Below are 13,182 nucleotides of genomic sequence, written 5' to 3'. Positions count from 1 at the left end.
CTTTTACATGTTAGTTGTTGCTCCCTCTTGAATCACCCCCATGTCCCAAGGAAACATTATTCATGTTTCAATGTTTGCGTGTCTCTCACTATAGCACAATTTACACCTTAGCACATCTGTCTAGACTCTGAAGTCCTTGAGGCAGGAGCTGTCTCATATAATGTCTTTTGCCCCATGTGTAATATATACAGTTTTTGTTTCTGGGGTAGACAATGGCTGAGAGAACGTCATGTTATTTTTTTTTTTTCTTTGACAGGGTCTTGCTTTGTTACCAGGCTGAAGTACAGTGATGCGACCATAACTCACTGCAATCTTGACCTTCCAGGCCCAAGAAATCCTTTTACATCAGCCTCCTGAGTAGCTGGGACTATAGGCGTATGCCACCACTCCTAGCTAATTTTTGTATTTTTAGTTAAGATGGGGTTTTGCCGTGTTGCCCAGGCTGATCTGCAACTCCTGAGCTCAAGCTATCTTCCCATCTTGGCCTCCCAAAGTGCTGGGTTTACAGGCATGAAGCCACTGCACCTGGTCAGTCTTGTTCTTTTTCTGCAATATGAGTTACAAGAACCATACAAACTTGGAACACATAGTGGTGTTCTTGTTAGGACCTGGAGAAAATGTTTGTGAATAAAACCAAACAGAGGTCATTAGATTTCCAGTTATAGAATTTGAATCCCTTTTTTCCAGTCAGACCTGATGGAAGTTACACTGCATGGATTTCCGAATCGTGCAAGTCAATAAAATTTCCCAATTTTAGTTTGTTAGTGATTGAGATTGTTAGGGCTGGTTTTCTGATACTTTCGACCGAATAAATTCTGTGTAATACAGGAGGTTATCATTATTTCATCCCAAAAGGTACATAGTTAACACATGTGGAGCTTGGGTGTGAATCCAAGCCTGCTTCTCTGTTAAGCTCATATTCCTTTCAATATTCCATATTATTTCTCATTCAGTAATTCAGATATTTTTCATTCATTCTACAAACATAATTAGTGTATGTGTCATGCCAGGTGCTAGGACTATAGAGACACATGGCAGAATGACAGACTTTTTTTTTTTTTGAGATGGAGTTTTGCTCTTGTTGCCTGGGCTGGAGTGCAGTGGCATGATCTTGGCTCACTGCAACCTCTGCCTCCTGGGTCCAAGCAATTCTCCTGCCTCAGCTTCCTGAGTAGCTAAGATTACAGGCACATTCTACCACACCCAGCTAATTTTTTTTTTTGAAATTTTTTTTCTTATCATATTCTATCATAATTTTTGTGTTATTAGTAGGCAGGGTTTAACCATGTTGGCCAGGCTGGTCTTGAACTCCTGACCTCAGGTGATCCACCTGCTTCGGGCTCCCAAAGTACTGGGATTACAGGCATGAGCCACTGCACCTAGCCGAGATTTCTAATGCTAGGTTTTTGTGTCATTGTGTCTAATTATGGTTATTAATAATGAATATACAATAAAATGGTTTTACCAACCAAATTGCTATCTGTTCTGATTATCCCTGTATCCTGAGCCCATTATAGTTATGAAAGGCTCCCTGACTCTTGGTGTGGTAACTGTGAGGGGGTGTGCCCTCGGAGTCAAAGGACAGAGGATTCTCCAAACCCGCTGCTACTGCTCTGCTTATGGCTCTTAGTATCCCTCATCTGGGTGTTTGCATGAGTTTTTCTTTCTGCTTCCATGCTTCCTTCCTTCTTTTCTTTTTTTTTTTTTTTTTTTCCCCAAAAGACAGCATCCTACTCTATCACCAGGCTGGAGTGCAGTGGTGCAGCCATGGCTTGCTGCAGTCTCAAACTGCTAAGCTCAAGGGATCCTGCTGAGTACTTGGGAATACAGACACATGCCACCACATTAGCTTTTTTTTTTTTTTTTTTGTAGAGACAGTCTTGCTATGTTGCCCAGACTGGTCTTGAACTCCTGGCCTCAAGTGACCATCCCACCTCGGCCTCCCAAGGCATTGGGATTAAAGGTATGGGCCATTGTGCCCAGCTGCATGAGTTTTTCACTCTTTCATTTTCTTAGCAAATATCTATAAAGCTTATGCTGTGTGGTTTGGCCCTGTGGTGGGAGTGGGGCACCCATGAATAATAAGCCCTGGAATTTGCCCTCAAGAAGATTATGTACGTTGGCACAGACATACAAAACCGGTAGGTAATGTGGTCTGCACAATGGTAAAAGGTATTTGCTAGGTAAAAAAATATAGAGAGGATTTAAACATTTAGCAGGGTCTCTGTGACTGATACACTGAGGGTAATGAAGGCAGATCCATGCCTGTAATCCCTGTCAGTCCTAATAAGCATGAGTGGCTGTTTCCTATTGGGTAGAAGCGTTCTTGACTTAATTAACTTGTAACCAAGTGACTGGTTGGTGCCATTGAAGGATGGTACCATATTGAGGGTTTAGACTGAATCCTTAATGCTGCCAAGTCAGACCTTCAGCAGCAGCAGAGGCTAGGTCAACTGTAGTGGGTCTCATGAGTCACCTCCATGCCTATTACCACAGCCATGCAGTTTGTAGGCCCAGCAATGTTCCTTGGGTAGCTGAGGACACAGGCTGACTGACCCCCACTGGACGCCTCATCCTGTCCACACAGGTGTTCATTGCTTCCTTCTTAGATGTTCTGTCTTGAGCATTGATGTGAGACACAAAGATCCACACGTTTTATGGTTAAAATTTCGTAAATTCATTCAGGTGCTACTTTCCCAAACATCTTTGTCTCTGATTTTATAATCTTGGTATCTTGCTCCATCCAGAATGTGACAAACCAGCTCAGCAACTTGTGATTGCCCGGCAATCTACATGCACTCTTACCTATGATCACTTCACTTCCCCGCCATGCTGGGTTGGTGACTGCTTATCATCATCATCATCAATACCAAATGTACTCAGCGCTCTGCTTACTGGAAGCAGTATCTTCTCCACCGCCTTTCAGAGTTCCACTGTGTGAGGCAAAAGTGCAGCAGCAGTCTATTTTCAGTCAGCCAGGCATGAGCTTTCTCTTCCTACTTGGTGAAGTTAGTTAATAAGGGGCAGCAGAGTATGCCGCCCCAAAACATGCCACTTTGGCATAAGGATCGTATTGAGCTGAAGGCAATTGAGAAGAAGCAAATACAATGAAAGCTCTCTGCCTTTTCCCTATTTGCCTAAGAATGTGACATAAATTTGTAAGGTGTCCTCCATCTCATTTGCAGTAGGAAGGATAGAAGTTAGTCACTGGAAACAACTTTAGAGCTTTCTTAGCCAGGAAAAGCATAACAGACTTTACTTAAACTAGCTATTATCTTCCAATACTTAGTTCCCTCATGCATTTCCCTTCACATAATTTGCAGCTATAGAAGAAAGTCCTTTTCCTTTGTTTTGTCACTTCTCTCAAAATTTATCATTCTTCTGTTAAGATGCTATCTAAATCCACGTTCTTACTCCTGCTTTCAGCTACACATCACTGAATGCTCCTTTGTGTACACCTGTGTTAATAAACGTTTGTCTGTCTTTTTACTGTTAATTTATCTTTTGTTGGTCTAATTTTTAGGGCCTCAGCCAGAAAACCTAGGAGGGTAGAGGGAATAATATTTTTTCTATCCTATATTAGTCATAGGGAACCCTCACTGGGTTGTAAGTATTGGCTGGGGAAGAGGTATTGGTGGAAAATATATAAGTGACATGAGAGTTTTGGTTACTTGATCATGCGAAAAGTCTCCTCCCTTTCCTTAAACACAATAGTTAGTGCTTTTTTTTTGATAATTTGCATTGGATTATTTTTGGTCTTTTTCTTCTTAATGTAAATAATTATTAGATTATATAGCATGCTACTACTTTTTTTGTGGTGGCATTTAATAATAGATTCAATACTTTTGCTATCAGGGTTTTCTTTTCTTTTCTTTTTTTTTTTTTTTTTTTTTTTTTTAAAGACAGGGTTTCACCATGTTGGTCAGGCTGGTCTTGAACTCCCGACCTTAGGTGATCTGCCTGTCTTGGCCTCCAAAGTGCTTGGATTACAGGCATGAGCCACCACACCCGGCCACTATCAGGATTTCCTTTTGGCTGCTTTCTTGTTTTGAAGAAATTGTATTCATTTGTGGTAAAAGAAAGAATTCTCTAATGTTTCATACATTCATTGGAAGGAAGCCTGACACCATATTACATACTAGTCATTTCAGTCTGAGAATTTCCTAAGGTGTTTGTACAATCAGAAGTGTCCGTTCTCCTTGGTAGATATGAAACTGCATTAGTTCTTCTTTTATCAGGGCCTGCTTCATTGACTGAACTTCCCCCACCTTCATGTCTAGCCTCATGACAGATTGTCTAAATTCATGCATTATTAGCAGAATTATTTTGTATAAGTGACATTCTTTTTCCTTAGGGACCTGAGTTTGGGGTATGCTTACAAGCCAGACAGAGAATTAGGCAAGCAGAATTAAAGTTCCTTGTTGGTTATAAATAATGTGGGTGGGTAGCAAGATGCTGGAAGCGTTGGCACAGCACCCATGATGCCCTTGACCACATTTACAAGTCCCTTGAGGCAGTGACCAGCCCTGACCCTGGTTTGTGATCACAGAACCGGTTAGTTGTGTGACATGCAGGAGGCAACGGAGGGTGGTAAAAAGAACATAGACTTTGAAATAAGGAACCTCTGGATTTAAATCTCAGAACTAATCATGTGGGAAGAATATTTAACTTCCCTGGGCCTTATTTCTTACCTCTAAATGTGTTTAGGTAGAAGGTTTAAAACTTTCTTGTTTCTGGTCCCCCTAGGTCTTAGTGAATTTTTTTCATAGTGCCCTTAGGCCAAAAGAAATGACCAACAATCCTGTTTATTACAGTCGTATTTATTAGGTCTAAATAAGCTTATTAAGTATGTCCCAACAACTTAGTAGCTATTTAAAAAAAGAAGATACATAAATTGAAAGAAAAAATAAATTTTAATTTTATTCTTAAATAGTCACAATTCCTTATGGATTGAATTTGTATGCCTTTTGGATACCAAACAATTTCTTGATTTTTGGAAGAAGGTTAATCCACACTGATTTTCATATAGTGTTTACTGTTTTTTTTTTTTTTTTTTTTTGAGATGAAGTCTTACATTCTCTCCCGGGTTGGAGTGCAGTGGTGCGATCTCTGCTCACTGCAACCTTCGCCTCCTGGGTTCAAGTAATACTCCTGCTTCAGCCTCCTGAGTAGCTGGGATTACAGGCACCTGCCACCACGCCCAGCTAATTTTTAGGAGGACTGGGTTTCACTATGTTGGCGAAGCTGGTTTCGAGCTCCTGACCTCATGATCCGTCCACATTGGCCTCCCCAAGTGCTGGGATTACAGGCATGAGCCACTGTACCCAGCCTCACAGTGTTTACTTTTTATTACAGCAACAGCAGAAAAACCAGCTTTGCAAAGTTCAGTGATATCTAATGGAATCTACTATTAAAATGGTAAAATACATCGAGCAGTTTGTACAGTGTCCAGCAAACATCGAGTGTCACTGTATTTCCCTTGGAAACTTGAAGTTTTCTGAGTTCACTTTTTCAGCTCGGGTTGTCTCAACATGCAGTTTGAGAACTGTGCATAGAATTGAGAAAATGTAAGTGCAGGGATGTTGGGAGAGTAAATGTTATAGTGATTAGGGAGCACCTGATACATCATAGGTGCCCAATAAAGCAGCTAGGGACATGCGTTTGTTGAAAGAAAGAGAAGGGGAAGGGAGGAGAAGTGGAGGGGGTTGGGAATAGAGGACTCAGAAATATATGGCTCATAACTTGATCCAGCAATGATTCTTCTGAAAAATAAAATCTCAATATGCCGAGACCAAGTCTTCTATATACATACCTCTGGCTGTTGCACTGACATGTGCTATGTGGTGGTACTGTCTTTTTCACACACACACATGGTAGGCAGGTAGTGCATTGGAAAGAACCCAGGAATTCTACTTTAGAAGATCTGAGGTGGTGGTTTCAGTTTTGCTGTTGAGTAACCTGGGGGAAATTATATGGCCTCCCTGAACCTCAAGCGAGGACAGACAAGTTTGGGGATAGCTTCAGCTTGTAGAGTAGTTCATGGCAAACCACGCGCTAATTGGTGACCAAGTGTCCAAGTGTTGGCCTCTGGGTCAGGGGGGTGATAAGGGAGAAGTGATGACTGCAGTCTGCTGGAAAGCCACGGCTAGGCTGAGCGGGGCAATTGCTACTCAGTTCTTATTGATTGTGACTGAATTGTCTGATTTTTCGAGAGATGTCAGAAAATGTTAACACTGCATGAGAACCCTGATTTTTAAGTATCAACTAATTAAAACGAATACATTTTTAAAAGAACACTACTGTGTGGTCAAACACCACAAAAAAACCCAAAATATACCTTGAGATTAGCTTTCACCCAGGGGCCACTCCTTTTCAACCCTTAGGCAGTCCAGTCCCTTTACTTCTGGTTGGCAGAGGCAGCAGCAAACCTAGTATATACAGCCCATGGATTGGATCACCTTTTGACAGCCCCATTCTCTATACACCAAAGTTATTTCCTATAATAATCAGGAAACTGTTTGCTGGGTAGGGTGGCCCAATCTATAATTGCAGCACTTTGGGAGACCGAGGTGGAAGGATTACTTGAGTCCAGAAGTTTAAGAGTAGCTTGGGCAACATAGGGAGACCCTGCCTCCACTAAAAATACAAAAATTAGACAGAGAAAGACCCTGTCTCAAAAAATATATACATAAACTGAAAAAGAATGCAGAATACAAAATTTTCAGTTACTGAACATTTTATAGATAAGCATGCTAGGAAAACAAATAGAAAATAAAATAAATATTCAAGTACAAAAGGAAAACTTAATTATCATAGTAATGACTAATGTTACAGTTTTTATTTTTGAGCTTAAACTTCATCACAACTGATCTTTGCATATTTATGTTAAATAATGTATCAATCTATCTAGATTCATGGTTAATTGGAGAACACCCTTTTTATTAATTTTAATTTTGAAAAGTTTCTTCACATGGAGTAATATTAAGTAATTAGGAAAAGTCTGAAACATAAGATTAAATTTGTCAAAGTCATAGCAAATCCCACTGTGCCTCAGTTCCAGAAATCACAATGCTATCATGCAATTTTCATATATCTCTAGAATTGAAAAATGTTTAATACAAATAAAAGCTCTATGTATGTATCACAGATAATGACAAAATTGATGGAATTCAAGATCTGTTTTCCCATCTTTACAATCCCATGCTCCTATTGTTAATTTTGAATCAACTGTTTAAATGTAGGGATGTGTAATGCAGAGGAATTGGCAGAACAAATTGTGCCAGAGTGAGCAAGAGCCTTTATGGACTCATATTCAAAGGGTATGTGTACAGCTCAGTCCTCATTTGTCCCATGTGAACTGAATAGCTAGAAGTCCTCCAAACTAACTTCCGTGTGGTATACAATATCTATTAAGTAATAAATATGTGCTAGTTGGAGGTATACTTATATATTAGTAAAGTTCAACAGTCACTTCAGCATTTGCTTAGAACATAGACCTATATGAGATTAGTCAAGGAGGAAGATTTTGTCAATGATATTGTTTAGAATTGCTGGCACATGGTGATTATAAAAAGCAGACTGAGTTTTAGTTAGTCTGAAAAGATGCAGCAAATCATGCAAGAATACAGAGCTTATCAGCAGGAGACCTGGACTAGAACCCACACTTCTTATTACCTGGCACCAAGTAACACGATGGATAGCACCACCACATGGGGCATGTCCTTAGGGATTTAGAAGGGACATAAAAATACAAATTATTCTAATATTATACCAACTGTTAAATGATTGCTTTTTGTGAACAGTTGTGCTAAGATCTTTATCTAGATTATCTCAATTCTCATAACATTAATTCTGTAATCATTCCCATTCCATTTTGCAGTTGAGAAAACTGAGGCTTAGAGAAGTAAATAGTTTGTCCCAAATCACATAGCTCCGACTGGCCTGATTACAGACCCCATAACCAATGATGTATTAGTAAGGTATGTCTCATCGAAAAGGTAAAGAGGACAGATCACAGAACCACATAACTGCCCAACGTTGTGAGCTCCTGTTGTAGCCACTGCCACCTTCCCCCAGTCTCTAACCACCTAGCAATTCACCTTTTTACTTTTGGATTCTGGGAGCATACGCTGGGTCTCAGTTCTAGTTTCTATTTGAGAACCTGTGGAATCATAGACATGTTATTTAACTTTCACTGCCTGATGAATGATGCAAGAAGGTGGGACACATGTCATCAAGGGCCCTTCTGGGAGTGGAGCACAAATCCCTTTTAAGAGCACACTGACCATCGCAGCTCCAGTGGAGTCCAGAGAATTCCATTTGCAGCTCTCTCAAGCTGCAAAATCCTGCTTGTTTCTGGAGTTTTCACAGATAGCCAGGGAGACTTTGAAGCTGCTTTGTCTCAGGCATGTGGTGTTTGGTCACAATGCATTGATCAGCAATCTACATCCCCCGTACAGTGATGCTTTCTTCTCACTTCTCAGTTGACATTCTTCTCACTCATGGCTGTGACAGTTGGGCTGGAAATCCTGCTTTCCTTCACAGTATTACCCATGAAAGAGGATAAAATAAGAGTGTTAGCCCCTCTGTTTGCTCCTGGGAGACGGGGAAACTAGAGTGTTAACTGTTCTCCTTCTACCCTTGAACTCCTGGGAGGGGAAAGCACAGGTATTTTTACCAAGAAACTAGAACTGGAAAGTTTGAAGCTGTTAAAAAAAAATTTCAGAGATCCAGGCTACCAATGAAATTGGAATACTAGAGTGAACAATTTTCTCCTGAGAATATAATTTATGGCATTTTGAAATTATGAAAGTCACGATCCAGGAAATAGGAAATGGAGGCAAAGGAAGTAAAATTGATTTATGTAATAAAGCAGTAGGCCTTTTCTCTTCTTCCTTGTGGGTCCCAAGGAGTATTATAGGGTCTCTGAATGTGGAGAATTAGGAAAAGGAAGAAGAGAGGCAAGAGGAGAAAAAAGAGGCCACAGCAACTGTGAGAGACTATGGCCCACAAAGAGAAACAGGAAGAAACAATATTGAGATGAGAATGGCCAGGGAAGGTTACAAGAGTGAGGTCCGATACTCATTAGTAAATTGTTTCCTCTCCTATGCTCTGATCTCCCTCTTAAACCTGCTGCCCTCATCAACATTGTGAAGAGGTGAGATGGAGTTGAGGAGGAACTGTGTGCACACTGAAGAACTCCAGACTCAGGAAGGGTGACAAGCACAGACAATCATGACAATGCTCAAGGTGGAGCTTAGAGAGGATTTGATGTACATAATGTGGAGAATGTAGGCATCCCCCCAAACAGAAGGATTATTAGAAGGATTTGGGTGCTGGTGGTGTTCTGGCAGGAAGGGGATAACTAGAGAACCAGTCAGGATGGGGGATTTCATCATTGTATTTGGATGTTAGAGAAACGTGTGGCCTCAAAGGTGGACATTTGGAGACACTTGAGCTAAAATGTAATGCTTTAAGCTGGTTCAGATAAATGTCCACCAAAAAGTAAGGCCAGGCTCGTCTTGGATCTCAAAGAGGTGGATAGAGTTTCCCAGGGCTTTCTTCCCTTGAGGGAGGTCCAAGTGTTTTAAGAGGGGAAAACTGATGATCTATGCACAGAAACACTCCACTTGTGGGTTGTGGAAGGTGGTTAAACAGCTAGAGGTTCAGGGCATCCTTCCAGGAGTTTACCTTAGATCTGCAGGGCAAGGCTCATCAAAGGGACTGCCGGCATTTTAAGAGGAATTCCCATCAGAGTGGTGACATATTACAGACAAGCACCAGCAGAATGAGGAAGAAAGAAAAAAAAAAACCCACTCAGAAACAACAAGCAGAACAAAAGAAGGAGTTCCAAGGAGAGGTAACTGAGTAATGTTCTCCCCTGGGAAAGGGGAAATGTCTGGAAAAATCACTCCTTCATTTAAAACCCTGGGGTCTGTATTATTCTGGGAAGAGCTCCAGAAAAAGCAGACAACTCACTGCAAAGGATGACATCTTTGTATAAGGCTGCAAATGCGCAGGGCAGAGTGAGCCAAATGCATAGAGCTCTTGACCTTGCTTGCATATTCTCTACCTCCCAGCCTGGCCTGGGCCATCCTTCCCCTCGTTCCAAATTGCCTGATCTTTCTTCCCTTGCTAACTCCATCTGGAAGCCTCCTCTCCTCATCAGCCTTGTGCAGTGCTGACAGTTAACTTATGCACAAGATAAAATGCTTCTCTTCCTTTAGCGTGCTTTGATGGGTATTTTTCACATGTGTTTTCTCTGTGGCTACAATTGCATTGAAATTTATCTCAGGGAGGCTTAATGGCTAAGAGCATTGGACATGGGTTCAAATCTTGGCTCACCTCTTTTTAGCAAAGGAGAGAGGCAGGTTCTCTTAAACTGAAAATGGAGAAAAGAGTAATACCAACCTCATTGAACTGTTGTGAAGATTAAAGGAAACAACACATGTAAATCACTTAATGGATGGCATATAATAAATGCTGAATAGCAATGATCATTCAGTAGAACTCAATGAAAACTCTCACACACTATGGTGGGAGTGTACATGACAACAACTGCTTTTGAAAACAACCTGGTAGTATATATTAAAGCTGAATGTATGCATAAATTATGGCTGAACAATTTCACTTCTGTATACTCTTAGGCCTTTACTTTCCCAAGTACATGCATATTAGTTACCTAACAATAAATCACTCCAAAATGTAGTAGCCAAAACAGCATTTATTATCTCAGTTTCTGTGAGTCAGGAATTGCAGTGTGGCTCAGCTGGGTCCTCTGAATCAGGGTATTTCACAATGCTGCAGTCAAGGTATCAGCCAGGGCTGTGGTCACCTCCAGGTCTGCTTGGGGTAGGATCCACTTCCAACTTTAAACAATGAAGTTGTTGGCAGGATTCAGTTCTTCATGGGTTGTTGGAATGACAACTTCAGGTTCACACAGAAGTCTGTCCTCAGTTCCTTGTCACTAAGCCTCTCCATAGGGCAGCTCAAAACAAGGCGGTGGCTTCATCAGAGAAAGCAAGCAAGAAGATTGAGAGTGAGAATGAGCAAGAGAGAGAGAGAGAGATCCCCAGCAAGACCAAGGTCATGGCCTTTAATAACCTAATCTTGGAGAGCAACACTCCCCATCATGTTTGCCATATTCTATTTGTTATGAGTCACTATGTCCACTTCATGCACAAGGGTGGGGATTGCATAGGACAAGAATAGCAGGAGGTAGGGACCATTGAGAACTGTTTTAGAAGCTCTCTACCACATGAGTTTCACTAATAGATACTCACAAGAATATTCATAGTAGCACTATTTGGAACAGTTAAAGCAGGGAAACAGTCCAATGTCCATTAACAATAGAATGAACAAATCAATTGTATGAATATACAATTACATTCTAAACAATAGTGAGAATGAGCAAATTATAGCTACATGCAGCAATATGAATAAGACTTTCAGACATAATTATGAGCAAAAGGAATCAAGAATATACTGTACATGTTCGTTTCACTTCAAGGGTTTTATCCTTATTCAGAAATAAGTATAGCATAGATAGTGAGCTTGGGAAAACTACTAATGTTCCCAATCTGACAAAGTAAAATCTTACAAAGCAGTTGCCTTACCTAACCTCCTAACTCCCTCCATTTTGTGTTGATAGCTGGAAGTTACTGGAAATCGTACTGGACTTCTTTCTCCTCTTGGATTTTGTTTCTGAGAGACAGAGCCACTCTTTGAAACTTACCCTCTTTCTAGGTAAACAAGCAGTCCTTTCCATTCAGACTTCCTTTTAAGAACTTGGGTGATACTTGATAATCTTTTTCTATCCTATTACAAAATAGTAATAGTAGACATTACCAATAATATGTATTTAGTAACTCACATTGATGTAGACCACAGTGTACCTTTAAAGAACAGAAAATCTAAGTAAAAAAATTAGATATATTGAAAATTAGTTGTGAGGCATTTTGTGGTACAGAAAATGGTACTCTAAAATATAGTGCTTTGGCATGCTGAGTGCTTGGAATTTGAACAAAAAATTGAAGGAGCTTAGAAATAAGTCTCAGAACCAAGGTCTTTCTCTGACCTGCCCCCTCCTTCCTGTCTCTCTCTGATCCTTTTTCTTCATGAGGAAGGAAGGGACTCTGTGAACTTTTCTTTTCTGACTAAGAAAGCTTCTTTCAAGAAGAATTGCAATTGTCTTAAAACACCTTTTCTAAGAATCACATCAAATAACCAGAAAAGACTAACCACCAGAGAAGAGGAGGTACTGGCAGTCATCATCACACCTAGACAGACTTTCCATCTACTAAGGGCAGCTCCAGGAGATTACCTGGGAAGCTTTAACTGGATAGTAAGACTACCTTTGTTCACAGTGAAGTTCTGCCCTTTGCCTTTTTACCACCTCCCTCTGAACTCAAAGGAACTTTGTTATTTACTCCTTGCTGTATAAAGAAGGCTATATAGGCATCTGGACCTCATTGGATTATTGGGCAATCATTTTCCTGTGATTCCTCCGTGCTTATGCACATTGAATACATTTGTTATGACTTTTTCTCCTATTAATCTGCCTCTTGTCAGTTCATTTTCAGCAAACCTTCAGAGAGCAAAGGTGAAGCTTTCCCTCTTTGCTCTAAAGGCCCTTGAGATATCTTGAAATATATTCTTCACTACTTTAAAGCAATTCTGTGCTGTGAGAAAGAACAGCAATTAGTCTCTGTCAATTTATTCAAAAAATTATTATTAGGAGGCTAAATATTTTCAGTGATGGAAAGAATTTTTCCTTTTCTACAATGAGCTTAAATTGTACTAAGTCACTTAATATGTATTTGTGTAGTCATTTATTGAACTTCTACCATGCACCAGGGGTTTGCACACACTAGTAACCAGTATTTTATTGTATCAGCTGTTTTTATGTAATAAACCATTCCAAACACAGTGCCTTAAAAGAATCATTTTATCAAGCTTTTGGGTATTTGTGGTTGGCTGGGATGTTTGGAATGGCTGAGACTTTTGAGGCAGCTAAAACGGCTTAAGTAGCTGGCTTCTCTCTGGTATAGAGAGAGAAGTCTCTGGAAGACTAGCTGAGATTTTTTCACATTGTGATCTCAGAGTTTCTGACAGCAAGACATCTCAAGCTCCAATGTGTACATACTTTTCAGTCCTCTGCTTGCATTACATTTGATAATGTCC

This window comes from Sapajus apella, unplaced genomic scaffold (assembly GCF_009761245.1).
Source record: "Sapajus apella isolate SASKATOON/1434 unplaced genomic scaffold, GSC_monkey_1.0 scaffold16, whole genome shotgun sequence".
NCBI lineage: Eukaryota > Metazoa > Chordata > Mammalia > Primates > Cebidae > Sapajus > Sapajus apella.
This window is presented reverse-complemented; position numbering follows the sequence as displayed.